Raw genomic sequence first — 15,615 nt, forward strand, 5'->3', positions numbered from 1 at the left:
TGAGGGGTAGAGCAGAGCTCAAGAGATCCCAGCGCATCCCTCTCGCCGCATCACTGGTGTCACTGACCTAAAGGACTATATCTACCACACAATTAATATTCATTCCTCAAATAAAACGATCCGGTCATATGGAAATTATTTTCCTTCAGCTCCATCAGAATTATAATATAACTATACATTGTTAGTTTTTTAATCGTGAAACTATTTTTATGTTTAAGGAGAGTTACTAATTTTGTTTTAACTTAAATAATTAATTATTCTTTTATATTTCAATAGTAATTTTAAGTTTCTTTCGTTATTGAAATTTATTTGTCATATTTGAGCTATATATTTTATTAACCCTATTAACCTCAGGTATTTAATAATTAATGTTATAAAAATTAAATATTTTCTTTATTGTGTAATTTTTTTTTCAATTGTAAAACTGATAGTACATTATCATTTTCTGAAATATAAATCTTAAATATGAGTAATATATCAAATAATTTGTTTATTTATGTATGTTTAAGCAATAGAACATAAATAAATTTATATCATAGTGAAGTAAACTATAGCAATCTGAATATTTCACTTTTACGAGTATGTATACCAAGCAAGGGCCGGTTATCGTTTACAGCGTTAGAAGAATCCTTTCGATTATTTAGTACAAGAGCCGGGAAGAAAAAACGGCAGGTATCTCACCCCAATTTTTAATTACATTAATGAAAACTATATATAATTACTAGTCAAAACTGATGAGTCTGCCAAGTAGGGGGATTAAAAAATTATGGCTGTTTCAAAACCTTAAAAAAACATTAATTTTTCATTCGGAGCTCTATATCTTAAAACCTACCAACAACACTAGAAAATCTAAGAGAACATTATTTAAAGAAGAGTAAATTTGCTGGAATATTAGCCCTAAAAGAGCTATTTACGTCCAATAGTTCTCGAGATATAGCCTTTTAAAAAGCAAAAATTCTTAAAAATCTACTGAAAGATAAGTAGTTAATATATTTTGAGAAATCTATATCTCAGGAACTATGTGACGTACAGATGTCTGTTAGCACTCAAATTAAAGCTAGTTTAATGAGCTATTAAGAAGTTTCTGACCTTTACCTTCGTAGGAATAGTAATTTTCATGATATTTGTTAAAATAAATTCATTTATAGTTGTTCGGACAATAAGTTTGATTTACGAAAAACTTCATTTCAGAAACCATTGGACGTACAGATGTCTGCCAGCGCTCAAATTAAAGCTAGTTAAATTTACTACAAAATATTTAATTATGTTTATCTTTGCAGGAGTAGTAGTTTTTATGATATTTGACAAAATAAACTCACAAAATGTTAATTTCTAGTTGTTCGTTGGATTTTTGAAAAAAATATATCTCTAGATCCATTAGACGCTCATATGTCTTCTAACACTCAAGGAAAAGGAAATTTAACTTTCTATAAATTAGTTTATAACACTTATCTTCGTAGGGGTAGTAGTTTTTATGATATTTACATATGAGTATAAATTTGGCAAATGAAAATTTGTCTGAACAACTATAAATCAATTTATTTTAGCAAATTTCATGTAAACTACTATTCCTACGAAGATAAACATCATAAACTACTTTAAAGTTCATTAAACTAGCTTTAATTTGAGTGCTAATAGACATCTGTACGTCAAATGGTTTTTGGGATATAAATTTTTCAAAATAAATTCACTAACTACTGATGTTTCAGTACGTCCCATACAACACTTTCATGTGTTTTTCCTACTTTTTAAGATATAGAGCCCCGAATGAAAAATCAGTTTTTTTTATCGCTTTGAAACAGCCGCCATTTTTTATTCCCCCTACCTATACTTACATACCGGCAGACTCATCAATTTTGATTATTAATTATACATAGTTTTCATAAAAGTAATGAGAAATTGGGGTGAAATAACTACCTTTTTTCTCTTTTTGGGCTCTTGGACTACATGGAGAGAGTGTGGCTGTAGAGATAACTGTAACAGACCTCCGTGACACTTATTTCGCACCCAGAGAAAGTAACTTAAGTATGTTACTTCCGTGAAATTTAAATTCTAAACCAATGATTAAATAATGATCTATCAGTTTTATGACAAATAATTTAAAAATGTTATAAGAAAATATTTCTTACTTTTTTAACTCATAACGCGACAGAAGTGTCTTTCGGACCCAGTTACAATTATTAGTCTATTTTGTATATCGAATCACTATACTTGACAGACTCATCAATTTTGACTAGTGATTATACATAGTTTTCATTAAACTAATCAAAAATTGGGGTGAGATAACTGCCTTTTTTTCTCCTCCTGGGCTCTTGTACTAATTGGACTATGCGCAATCATCGTTACAAGTAAGCCAACACATTATTGTTGAGGGTGGCTATGGAGTGAAATAATACCAATTTGTCTTTTTGTATAGAAGCACCTTAAAATTCAGTGTTGTTGAATTTTTTTTTTTTTGTTAAAATTTATTTATTAATAAGTATAACAATCTGTCAGAATGTTTTGCAATAAGAGATAAATGATCGCATTCATACCAAAATAAAAAAAAAAATAACTAAAACATTATATATAAAAAAAAAATAACAAAATATCTATATGTATATAAATAGAAAGATAATTAAAGTGAACATAATCAAATTATGTAGATGAAGAAATAAGGATAAAATAAAATTAGTAAAATTTTGAACTAATATGACAATAAGATAAAAGCACTAATCACATTTACACTATTATGTACAATATTTATACTCTCGACCTAAGGATCACTGAGCCCTACTCTCTTCCCCAAGTATGAGCGGCAGAGCAGGACTCTTCAAGACATTATTGAGTTACAAAAATTTTATTATTAAATTATTGATTTACTTTTTTGTGAAATCCGCATGTTAATATAATAATTTTCCTGGTTAATGATTGAGTAATCTAGAATAAGGCCGTATCTAAATTAGATTAATAGGAGATAAAACATAGTGATTTAGTGTAGAGTCCTAAACCTCTCAGGATCCGTCCCATCGCATTATTCATTTATGAAAATGAGAATCCCATTCCGCTGGACAGAGCCGAAAAATAATATTGACTCAGCAACCGTGCTGGAGCGCGGGCCTTTGATCTGTGTGTTGTTATAGGCAACGCATGGGGCCTCTCGATATATAGGCTAAATTTAATCGATTCAAGGGCCAGCTTCGAGTTTTTGTTAGAACACGTGGAACCTCTTATCTCCTCCATCTGCTAATTTGTCCTCTCCTCGAGTACTCAGCGTTTAAGGATAGTTAGTCACTTGAGGGTGGAAACTAGGGGATGTTCTTTGAAGAAGAGACGCTTCCTCAGCACAAATACACACAAGTAAATACAAATATTTATTTTATTAGCTGACTTCTTCCCAAGAACAAAAAAACCTGATACGGTGTGCTATATCACACAACTTTCACTTAGCATCCTTTTTTAAGTTCAAATTAATTATTTAATATATAGGTATGTAATTATTCAATTTCAGGCGCTGTTTAAATATTGCTCGATTAAACATACTCCTCTTCCCGTTTTAAGGTAATATTTCAAAAGGTGATATAGGACATAGGGGGATATAGAGAGTGCTAGTGTGGAGGGTCCGGCCGGGAATGATCCGGCCTTTTTTGTGTTATTATCTCCTTTTGTGAGATTGTGACATGTCGTACATCGACCAACCTACTCAATTATTATTGTCTGTTTGAAAAGTCAGATAAGTAAGGTTATCACGGAGGGCGGGAGATTATGGGAGCGACTCTTTAAAAATTATTGGATGTCCCAACGGTCCAGGACTTCATCGGCTGGAGGCATATTACATTCCTGGACTCGTTGAAATATCAGCCCAGCGCATGCAACCATGCAACCAGCGCCCCCACCAGTAAGGTGGCAACAGGCAGCATTATAGCCACTTGAACAATCTGTAAATAGTCGTAGATTTAGACCTAGTTTTAAGTTCATTAACTCCTACTAGTGGTATGCCCCATACCATTAAATATCACACAGATTAACTCAATTAAGTCAATACTCATTCACTATATTCGTATTTTAAAATGTAAAAACTTTTCAGATAAAATCAAAACCCCTGTACACAGACACTGTTAAACACAACACTTTATTTAAATAGGGGCTTTGAAAAAAAAAAAGAAAAAAAAAAAAAAGGTGGGAGAAAAGTATTTCAAGCCGTTTTTAAATTTGAGGCGTTTTTTAAATATTGCTCCATTAAACTAGCTTGAGTCTCCTCTTTCTTTTTTCAGCAAATATTTCAAAAGTGATGTAGGACCGTTGATCTCTGAGGGTCTTAGTGGGGCCGCCGGAAAGGATGACCTTTTTATAATATTCAGAGAAACACGATATCTTTTTACTTTACTCTCCCACAAGTTTTGCTTTGAACTTTTAAAAATGTTTTTTCTAATACATACGATCGACGTACATATGTATATCAATAAATAAATAATTTATTTTGAAAAACTTATAAAAACAAGAAAGAATGTACAAACTGAACCATTGTGCCTAAAGTTTTCCCATTCAAACAGTGGTGCAAACTTTAAAATCATGGCACTGCTTTGAAAATTTTGTAAGCTACGAAATAGGCATCGAGTATTCCAAAAATTACTTTTGACCACAAACGCACTTTTCCCAGCTTTCTCTTCAAGTAGTAACGGGAAGTCTCCCTTCCCTACATGTAAATGAAGATATACTTTTTCTTATAGTGTATCACGACTTTGCTATCTGATTGTATTTATGCCTTGTGAAGAACTGGGTGACTGAGCTTCTCCCTTATTAAGACGTCGTTTGTCACCTCCTATGTGAAAGTGTTTTCGTGTTCAAGTGTTAATGCGTGCCACACTAGAATGAATTCGAAATGTATTTTATTTTACTTATTGTAAATTCTACATTTAACTTATTTCATTGTTATGTTTCTCATCTAAAATAAAATCTTTTACTGATATTAATCATTGTTATTTTAACCTGTCAAGGTCCAGTAGCAGAGTTGGGCAACTCATTCATTAATAATAGTCGTAACCATAGCAATCTTAGTCATAGCTAATTTTAGCCCATCTGTACAGTAGACAGATACCATTTGCAAGAAATTAAATGTAAAATTAAAATATTACCACATTAACAAAATTCTAATATCAAAACAATAACAATAGAAAAATTGTAAAAGTCTTTGGAAAATTTATCAGTTTTTTTTTTTAAGAGAAAATATCTCGGGTGACCTTTTCCTGGGGAAACCATAGAAACTGAACCACACTCTCATCCACTATTAAATGCCCATTTTGAATAAGTTGGAATATTCACCTTTTGTTTTTAATTTTTTTTCTAAAGAAGATGGCCACGAGACCTTCTAGTGTAGAAATATGACTAGAGTACTACCAATGGATAGTTTCTCTACATGTCTGTATCTCTCCATTAAAACTTAAATCAAATTTACTGGATGTATTTTTATGTAAATACAGTTGTAAATATCAATAAATAAATAAAGTTCTTTTCTATCTTTAATCACCATAAATAGTTAAATTAACGCAATGATAGTAAGTTCGAACTTAAAAACAAAATCTCAAAATACATCAGAGATTTCTCATTTGTTATTTAATGATTCGCCGCTTTTGGTTTGTCCCGGGTTGCGTTCGCCTAGGGCTATGATTTACTATTTATTTGAAATTGTATGAAAAGTAGCAAAATTGTCATTAAAAAGTAGTTATTGAAAGAGTCATCATATGATAAAGGTGTAAACACACATTGCTATGATATTTCTTGTCAGTCGATGTTTTCACGCAATCTATGCTAGTGTGTTAAAGTGGTAAAACTCGCTGAGGAAATTATCATTTCAGGTGTTAATTCCTTTTATTTCTATTTAAATTAATTTATTATTTTTATTAAAATATAGCCAATAACCATTTCTCGGTAAGACAACCGAAGTTGAGTATTGGTCGGTCGAGCTTTTACGGGTAAACAATTTAATTGGGTTCGAGAAAATCCAATAAACCTTTGTTTGTGTAGGCGAGGGCAGCCCTAACACAACATCCTTCCAGGACCAATTACCCTCCCTTCCCCTCTCTATCTGTATTTACATCCCTCTATTGCAGTTCTAGTTATCTCTTGTAGTTAACGTGTTCCCATGCATCTTACTCTGAATGTAGTTATGTCAATATATATAAATTATTGATACGAATGACAGAAGTTTACGATTATGTATTAAAAAACAAAAAAAACCAAAGAAGAATATAAGCAGCAGAACTCCATCAACAAAGTCATATTTTCTCTTTATTATAGCTAGAAAATTGGTGAAAATTGATTTGATTATTTTATTAATAATATAAACAACAACAATTTTAACGGGGTTCGAAGAAATGTTTCTGGCTAGGAAACGCCTTTTTGAAGAAAATATCATAGTACAACTAAATTTCAATTTCGAATCAGACCAGAGAATTATATGAGGATACCATCAAGGCGATTTTATATAAAGAACAAAATTACTAAAAGTAAACTAAGGGCAGGAGAACAAATTTATGTAAAATTTTTAAAATCTTTTACCAATCAATGACATTAATAAAGAAACAGTAGTAGAAATTACGATCGACTGGAAGTTATTATTAAAGAATCTTCAAAAACAACACAGAAGTGTCCACGGCCTACTATGAAAGAACTATAAACTTTCAGACTCCACCATAAAGAAGATCAACAGAAGGGAAAAATTAAATAGAAATCGAACCATGTCTCCACTGCGAAATAAGAAAGATGGTAAGAAGGAGGATTAGTTGTGAACTAAAAGAATATAAAGAAAAAAAAATAGAGAAATTTTACAGTCCTCTCGCACTAAGAGGTGCATAAATAAAGGATGATGGGACCTAAAAAGAAAATAGATTCTCAAACTTAAAACTGAGTCAGGAAAAATAATTACCAAAAGAGAAGAAATAAAAGTATGGATAATCAAATTATTTGAATCGCTATAAAATTCACATGGAAAATAAGAAAGAGGACAGTTCAAGTAAAGTGTTCTAAAAATCTGGTAAAAAAGGCATTGAGCAAATAAAAAAAAAAAAAAAGGAAAGCACCTGGCCCAGATAAAATTACCAATGACATTCTTATTCTAGAGGAGTATTGTCTTGTTAAACTCCTCAAGCTCTTATTTCATAGACTGCTACAAGAATGTTCGGTACTACACCAGTGGTGTACTATTAAACTATTTTTATTGTATAAAAAAGGAGATCCCAAAAATATTGACAACTATGGACCAATATCCTATCTTCCTCAATCTATGAAGATCATCCTTATGAATAAGCTGGCTTCAGACATCAATTCTCTAAAGTTGAACACCAACATACGATAACCAAACCCTAAAGATAATCAAGGAATACAACGTACCGCTTCACATGGAAGTCACTGACCTCAGGAAAGAGTTTGATTCCGTCTATTACGAACAAATATAGCAATGAGCATGTGATCAATGGTATACACCTAGATATATTAAAAAAAACATATGAAAACAGTTAGGCCTTCATCCTTCTACACCACATCCCAATTAACAAATTAGTGTATACCTTCTGAAACTCATGGATTGAAGGCGTGTAAGACGTAAGTACTGAATCTTTTTTTTTTTATTACCCTCTTCCTAGTCATTTCTGACAAAAGGGGAGGGAGAGGGATGGATGTTAAGAGGTGACCAGTCTATGTTAACCATGGTGGGTTTTCATTTCGTGGGACCACCACAGACATAAAAGTCGATCTCTCTGGCCGGATTCGAACTTCGCTCCAGCCATGAGGCAGTCGTTTAACTCTCTCAGTTCAGACAGGCGGCCCTTTAAGTCCTGAGTCTATCAAATTAATCATTACATGTTCTTGTAAGATACATATGAAGTGAGCCATAAGATCTAAAATTAGCAGTAAAAGAATAACTGTCCCAATTACATTTTGAGCTTTAAAAGAGCGACAACCCCTTAGCTGTTTGCAGATTATGATACGACGGATTAACAAAATTCTTCGCTTCTAGAAATTCTTGCTTAAAATAAATGGCAAGTGGTTCTTCACTTGAATTACAATTATAATGTTAGGAACTCTGTGTCTGACCTTTACCTCAATTTCTGTAAACGAAGGATTGGAAAACAAAATATCTCAAAGCATCTCAGTAGCATCTCGTTTGATAGAAAAACAAGTAATTAACACTGGAGTTAATTTTAATTTCAAACAACTTGAAAATAGCATGTGTACACCTTATTTGTTCGTTTGTTCATATTAATCATGAAATAGTTTATCTGTTCGGCCATTTTTGTTTGACCTTGACGGTATGACCTCAGTGCTGAGGTTTTATTTAAATATTTTTATTGCCATGACTTGATTTTTTTATTAATTATTTTTTATTTCGCACAGGCTTTCCACTACCTCGTTTTAATTTCACTTACCCCATTGAATACATAGTAAGAGGAAGCATTTTTTGTAATATTTAAATGATTTTAAAAAATAGAAATTCCTGATTTCAGCGGCACAGTGTTCATCAGCAGGTTTTTTGATATACCTACGAAAACATTTTACATTGAAAAATATCTTATAAATAGGTATGAAATGAAACTTAGATGTTCTCAACTAAGAAACGAGAGTAACTGGCGATGTGGCCGGAAGTACTTGTTCATCCGGTTTAACATTATATGTCCAATTGAAAAAAAAAAAAATCCAAAATGGAAATATTGAAAAAATAAAGAAGCTGTTTTCTCAACATTTTTTTAGAACAACCCGAACATTATGTCCTTAAAAGTCTCACAAATTTGTATGTTGGGCTCTGGTGCTGAAAACAGTGTTGGGGCAAAAAAGGTGACCTTCGTTAGTTTTTCGTTTATATCTAGAACAATTCAGTGAACAATTTATTCCAAAAAAAAATTTTAATTAATTAAATCTGCTAATAAGGTTCTATACCTTTTTTTCATCTACACCATGTAATTTATAATAAACGGAGGGACCAAGTATTACTCAAGTAAAATTATACAGTTAATTCTGACATTCAGAATATTGGACTCCGGCCTATTTTGTATTGTTTAGTAACATGAGTACAATAAATGCGAAAATTGTTCATTGGGCTTATCGTGGAAGGTAGGTGGATGATGGATAAAAACTATGGGTTCATCAGTTTTTGCTTTAATTTAAAATAAATTTAGGTTTGATGAAATGAATTCTTTAAAAAATTGAAGTACCATTAAATTTTCTACAAAAGTGGTCATGCGATTTTTTTTTTTTCTAAAACACTAGTTTTTAAAATATGGAACGCATAATTTTTTTAATAAAAAATGTCCTAAGAGTTTAGAAAACTTTAAGATATGCAATGATTAGCTATATTTGTTTGTGTCCCGCCCGAACAAATTTAATGATAATTTAATTTTGTATAGAAACCATTTCATTATATCCAATAATTTTCGGGTTTTAAGCGAAAAATATATAAAATTTGTTTTGTCCGTGGAACTTCTTCGTACATAATGTACTGATATAAATCATGGCCCCAGGTGTATAATTTAACTGGGCTAATATTTGTTACTTCCATATCTCGGAAACTACATAATTTAGAAAAGAAGGTTATAACTTTAATTTTGCACAGAACGTATTTTTCACCATGATGATTTTCAAGATATAAGCAAAAAACGTGGATTTTACCTTATTTATCCCCTTCTTCTCCATCCCATAACCCAGTGTTAAATAACATAATCCAGGTCAATTTTATTTTATTAGGTTTCAGTTTTTTTATTGTTAGGGCTAAGGGACCACTTAGGTAAGACTATTGCTCTAGTATCACTTTACGAACTAAAATGTTCCCTACTTCATCGTTTATAACGTCTGGATTAATTAATTAATTAGTACAGCGGTGCATTTAATCATCAACGATGAACCAACACTTTGTGATAAAAAATCATAACGTTTCGAGTACATAGAAAATAAATAACATTAAATAGATAAAATTAGGTTTTATTTTTTTATGGGAAATATTGAGCTTGAAAGCATAAAAAAAAAGTAAATATTCTGCCATTATTATTATTACAGGCGTGAAAGCTCACACTTCATTATTAGTTTACATTTTTCTTAAAGTTTGAAACATTTATCTCTATTTTATTGTTGAAGGTTAGATACAGCTTGAATCAATAAAATAAAAAAATGATAAGAAACATGCAATTACAATCACAAACTTGAATGTATTTTTATCGCAATTTCATAAATTTAATACTGCCTCAGGAAATTTCTGAGTGAATTAATGGTAAAACCAAAATTGGAAGGACCTAATTAGTGAAGAGTAATCGACTCCAATACATTAAGGAAATCAATCATTGTAATTCTAGGAGCAGTTATTTACAGTTCATTATGCGGTCACAGCTGGTATTGGTTTCCACCTGGAGATGGCGAGTCGGAGTGTGGACATAATTGATGATATGCTGACCCCCTCTGTGGTGGTCAAGGCAATATAAATAGAACAAACTATTCTCTCATTCTACTGATTGCTGTTTGTTCTTCCGATCGCTACCAGGAAGGACAAATAGCAAACTGGTTCAATTCTGAAACAGCTGTTGTTTTATTCGAAACGGTAGCGACGGGAAATTTAAGCACTATATTCGTTGGTAGTTACGTACGTATGTAGCCAATATACCAACAGCATAATAAATAGTATTTAATGTTAGAAGAGATTTGCCTCATAACGTTTTCCTTATAATTGATTATATTTACATTTGAGAACGATTTTTATCGCTTTCCTATTTTTCGAAAACAATGATTCTAAAAGCAGAGATCGATAAATCACACTTTTGTAAATAACCATCTTAGGCCGCAGTGATAAACTTGAGCTGATTAATAAATATTAAATTATACATAGATGATCGACCGTTAGAGAATTTGAAGGAAAGGGTCAAAGTAAAACAAAAATAGTTTTTAACTTTTCAACGTTTCGACCCAGACTACAAGTCTTCATCGGGGCTTAAATAAAAAATACAAAGTAGATAAAAATAATTTAAGAATATAAAAGTGACATGTAAATAAAGCAGATATGAAAGTAAAGGTATATAAGGACATCCGTATAAAGAAACTAACCGACATATATATAAAATATTGTAAAGGAGTTAAAGAATAATAACAAAAAGATATATTAACTGACATATTAATGAGTAATGAAGTGATAAAAAAGAATACATATTATCAAAAAGATCAATTAATTAACGAAGAAGATGTATTAACTGACATAGTAATAAATAATGGACTGATAGAAACAATATTATGGCAATGGTAAATGTTCCTTCATACAATGATAGGTAATGAAAGTGATAACAAATATGATAGAAAATTATCTGATAAAAAAATCCTGTTTTGACGGAACTAACCTTTGATGGGTGACATAGTAAAAGTAACTAGTAAATTAGTGTTAGTGATTAAATGAATAATGTGAAAGGAAGTAAAGAATAAGTAAAAGGCAAATTGTTATTGAAGAGGGTGATATAAACTGGATTAAAAGCAACACGACAATAACATAAAAATAGCAATACAAATTGAAGTAAATTTAGAATAAAGTAAATGTACTTTTTTTGAAAAGAATAATGTTGGTATAAAGTCGTGGTAATTTACTGATGTTCAAAGTACAACGTTGTAACTAACAAACATTTTAACGTTGTAAAAGTTATAATTTTGATAGGTACTATGTTTTACGACCGAATTTATCAATTATTCATACTCAAAACTACATTAGTGGAATGTGTGTATGTCCTCTCTTATGTTTGATCTCGCAACAAATAGAAAAAGCTGACATCTCATCATATAGTTTCGATATCTCACTAAATGTTTGATATCGATTTCTAATTTGGACAAAACATCATTCAGGTGGCACAAGAGGTAAAAGAGATCCTTCCACGCGAGCTCGAGTGCCCTTTTTTCACCTACAGCCTCAATTATGTACCTGATACTGTGGCATACAGAAGACGGTGTAGCCTTCACATTCAGATAGATCTTTAGTTTTTTCATTACCGTTTAACACAGACGGTAGATGGAATCTTCCACTAATTTTATATTCTTGAAATAAAATTTTAGCGGACAATGGTACAATAACAATGGTCCTTGAGAAGTCCCACCAATGTTCTAAGCCATTATCAGGTTTGCATAAAATTTAGGTTTTTCCTTTGTTGTTGTAAGAGTTTGGATTACTTCACCCCAGACCATAAAACCAGTAGGCATATTTCCTCTTTTTTTGTTTTTCAGGACTCAATTTCTTTTAGTTTAAACTGATTTAAATACCTACTAAAGTATTACCCTGGACTGGAATCGGGCTTAGCTGATGTAAGGTCCTTTGTAAACATTTCCTGAGATACCCCCATCCATATAATCAACGCACCCATTCTCGTTGATAAATCGCGAAAATATAATCTTGTTGTCTGTGAATCTCAGTGATTCAATTGAACTGGATGATATAACTTTTAATTAAGTTTTTTTCATTTTTTGAGTAAGGATCATATAATTGCGAACCTGTCTCCTCCCCTGTTTCGGACCAAGCACAATTGTTTCTAAGCCCTTCTTTGCGTTGGCTATCAATAGTTTAGATTCGTTCATGCCATCAGAGACCACATTAGGGTAAATGTATTGCCATTAGCTAATTTTTGCAGGATATCGAGAAAATTCCAGGCTAGCGTTGACTTCTTGTATTGACTTACTTTCAATCTTTAGATGAAATGTGTTGAGATTAGTGAAGATAACCACAAATAAAGATTATTGTATAACATTTTTTATTTAGGAATTAATATTTATTATACATGTACGTTTATTCCTTGTTTAGATTCCTCTTTGTCAAGGAAAATTACTATTAAGTTACTTTTTTTCATTCTTATTACGTCCACAATTTTCCTCTTGAAATGAAAATAAATTATTACTATACAAGGGCAGGACAGGGTGGAAATTAGGGATGGGATATCGAAAGAAAAATATCGATATCGATATCGATATCGGATAGCAATATCGATATCGATATTATATCGGACCTAAAATATTTTTATTTCAATGTGGAATATAAGGAACAATATTCCGATATAATTTTTTCGAAATATTGATATATTGTTTAGAATGACTAGAATATTATATATGGATTTTAAAATAGAAATATCGATATTTTATTTTAATAATTACAAATTTTTTTCGATAGTTTGTATTATTTTAATATCGATTTGGTATATTAGAACAGTATTCCGATATTATTTTATCGAAATGTCGATATATTGTTTAAAATGACTAGAATATTATATAGTAATTTTAAAATAGGAATATCGATATTTTATTTTGATAATTACATCTTTTTTTCGATATTGTAAATTGTAGTAATATTGATATGAAACATAAACAACAATATTCCGATACTATTTAATCTAAATATCAATATTTTGTTTAAAAATACTAGAACATTTTATAGAATAATTAAAAATGGAATATCGATATTTTATTTTGATAAATACATATTTAATGCGATATTTTCTATTGATTTAATATCGATATGTAATATAAGCAACAATATTCTGATATTACATTATCGAAAAATAGATATTTTGTTGTAAATGAATAAAATATCATATGGAGATTTTAAAATAGGAATATCGATATTTTACTTTGATAATTACATATTTTTTTCTCAATATTTTACATTGTAGTAATATCGATATGGAATATAAGCAACAATATTTCGATATTACTTAATGGAAATATCTATATTTTGTTAAAAATAACTAAAATACCATATAGTGATATTAAAATAGTAATATCGATATTTTATTGAGATAATTACATATTTATGTCGATATTTTATATTGTTTTAATATCGATATGAAAGAATTTGAAACAATATTCCGATATTATTTTATTGAAATATCGATACTTTGTTTAAAAACACTAGAACATTGTATAGAATAATTAAAAATGGAATATCTATATTTTACTGGATATCGATATCAAAATATCGGATATCGGAGACAAAATATCGATATTTCGATATCGATATCCCATCCCTAGTGGAAATTAGAGGCACCCACAGGGGAAAGAAATTTTGCCGCCCCTCTTCACGTGTGAAGGAATTGACCTCTCCATCCTCAAGAATGTAATGACAATGGTATCGACCCTCCAGAGCCTATTTTCCACTCACTAATTAAACTTTGAGAGTGTATAAACAAATAAAAATCTGTTACAATGCGCGCATCATAACTTTCACTTACCATCCTACTTTGAATTGAAATTAGTCCTAGCTCGTTTCAGAACAGATTTTTTTTTATATTATTCACTGTGACAATACTTTCTTACTTATTACAGAACCAATTTTCTAAATGAGCCTTTTGGTTGACAAATTGAACTATTATGAAAAATTTTAATAATTTTGTTTTGCAAAAGTATCATTTTAGTAAAATTCTACTCTTGACCATTTACCGAAACTGTGCATGAGCCCGCACTGTCAAACTCATGCTGGAACAAACCTTTTGTTTAGGTGTTTTTCGTCATTCTCCATTACCTTCTACAACTTTCTATTTTAAATATTATTATTACTAAAATCGTTTGCTTTCCAACGATATTTAATACATCTGTATTACTACTTTTATTTTCGGAAGTGTTTTTTGAATCTGGAGAAAAGATTTCTTCTACTAGCTTCTTGAGTTAACTATCAAATACTTTCTTAGTTCATATTTATCTATTTTTTGATACTAGCAACAATTTCAAATGGTTGATTATAATAAAGAAATAAAATTAAAAGTACTTTAAGTGAAGCCATTTTGAAAATTCTAGATTTAAGCCGTGTCAAACTATACTAATGAGAATAATAACAATCTCATAGTCTTGACCATTTAATTTTATATTTATATACCGAATGTAGTCAAGATATTTTTAGCCGTTGTTGGGAAAATTGAAACCATGTGAAAATCGATTCTGTTAAGTGGCACTATCGATCAGTCGATTTTATAGAAAAATTCACTGTCATACCCTAGGGTTAAACCCGGCTTAAATATATAATTTCAATAGGCTGACAACATACCCACAGATCATTTTGCGAAACTAGGTTATTTAAACTCAAATGATCTCAAGAAGTATATTTTGTAAAATAACTTATGAAAATCACTTGAGCATCAAATTTTTGTGTTTTGTTTATAACAAATAGACCCATAAAGCATTAGAAATCAGTTTAATCTCTTTGATTGGTACCAACCCACAAATACATGTATAAACTTAACAATAACGGGACATTAAAACAAAATTTTCCCTTAAATATAATACTAGTTTGTAAAATTTAAACAGGAGATCATAAAACTTAAGAAACACTTAAAAAATCAGAAAATGAAATAAAACAAAACTGATGACTCTTAAAGACAAAAACATCAAACGATTGTCTATCGATTGTGTGCAGGGGTTGCTTGTGGAACCAGATGATATTTTAAGACACTGTGGGATCCAGCCATGGTTCTGTAAAGACTTTGAAATTTCGAATATATTATTTTATGCCTTATTTTGATAGAATTGGATTCTTTTATTTTCCCCTTATCCGCACTTTGATTTTCAATAATATACATTTATGATTATTACCGTCTTAATTAAAAAAAGAAAACAGCTCGCAAAAACCCCAGTCACTCGTGATATTTT

The sequence above is a fragment of the Halyomorpha halys genome, unplaced genomic scaffold (genome assembly GCF_000696795.3).
Source record: "Halyomorpha halys isolate HHAL.00 unplaced genomic scaffold, Hhal_1.1 Scaffold249.1, whole genome shotgun sequence".
Classification (NCBI taxonomy): Eukaryota; Metazoa; Arthropoda; class Insecta; order Hemiptera; family Pentatomidae; genus Halyomorpha; species Halyomorpha halys.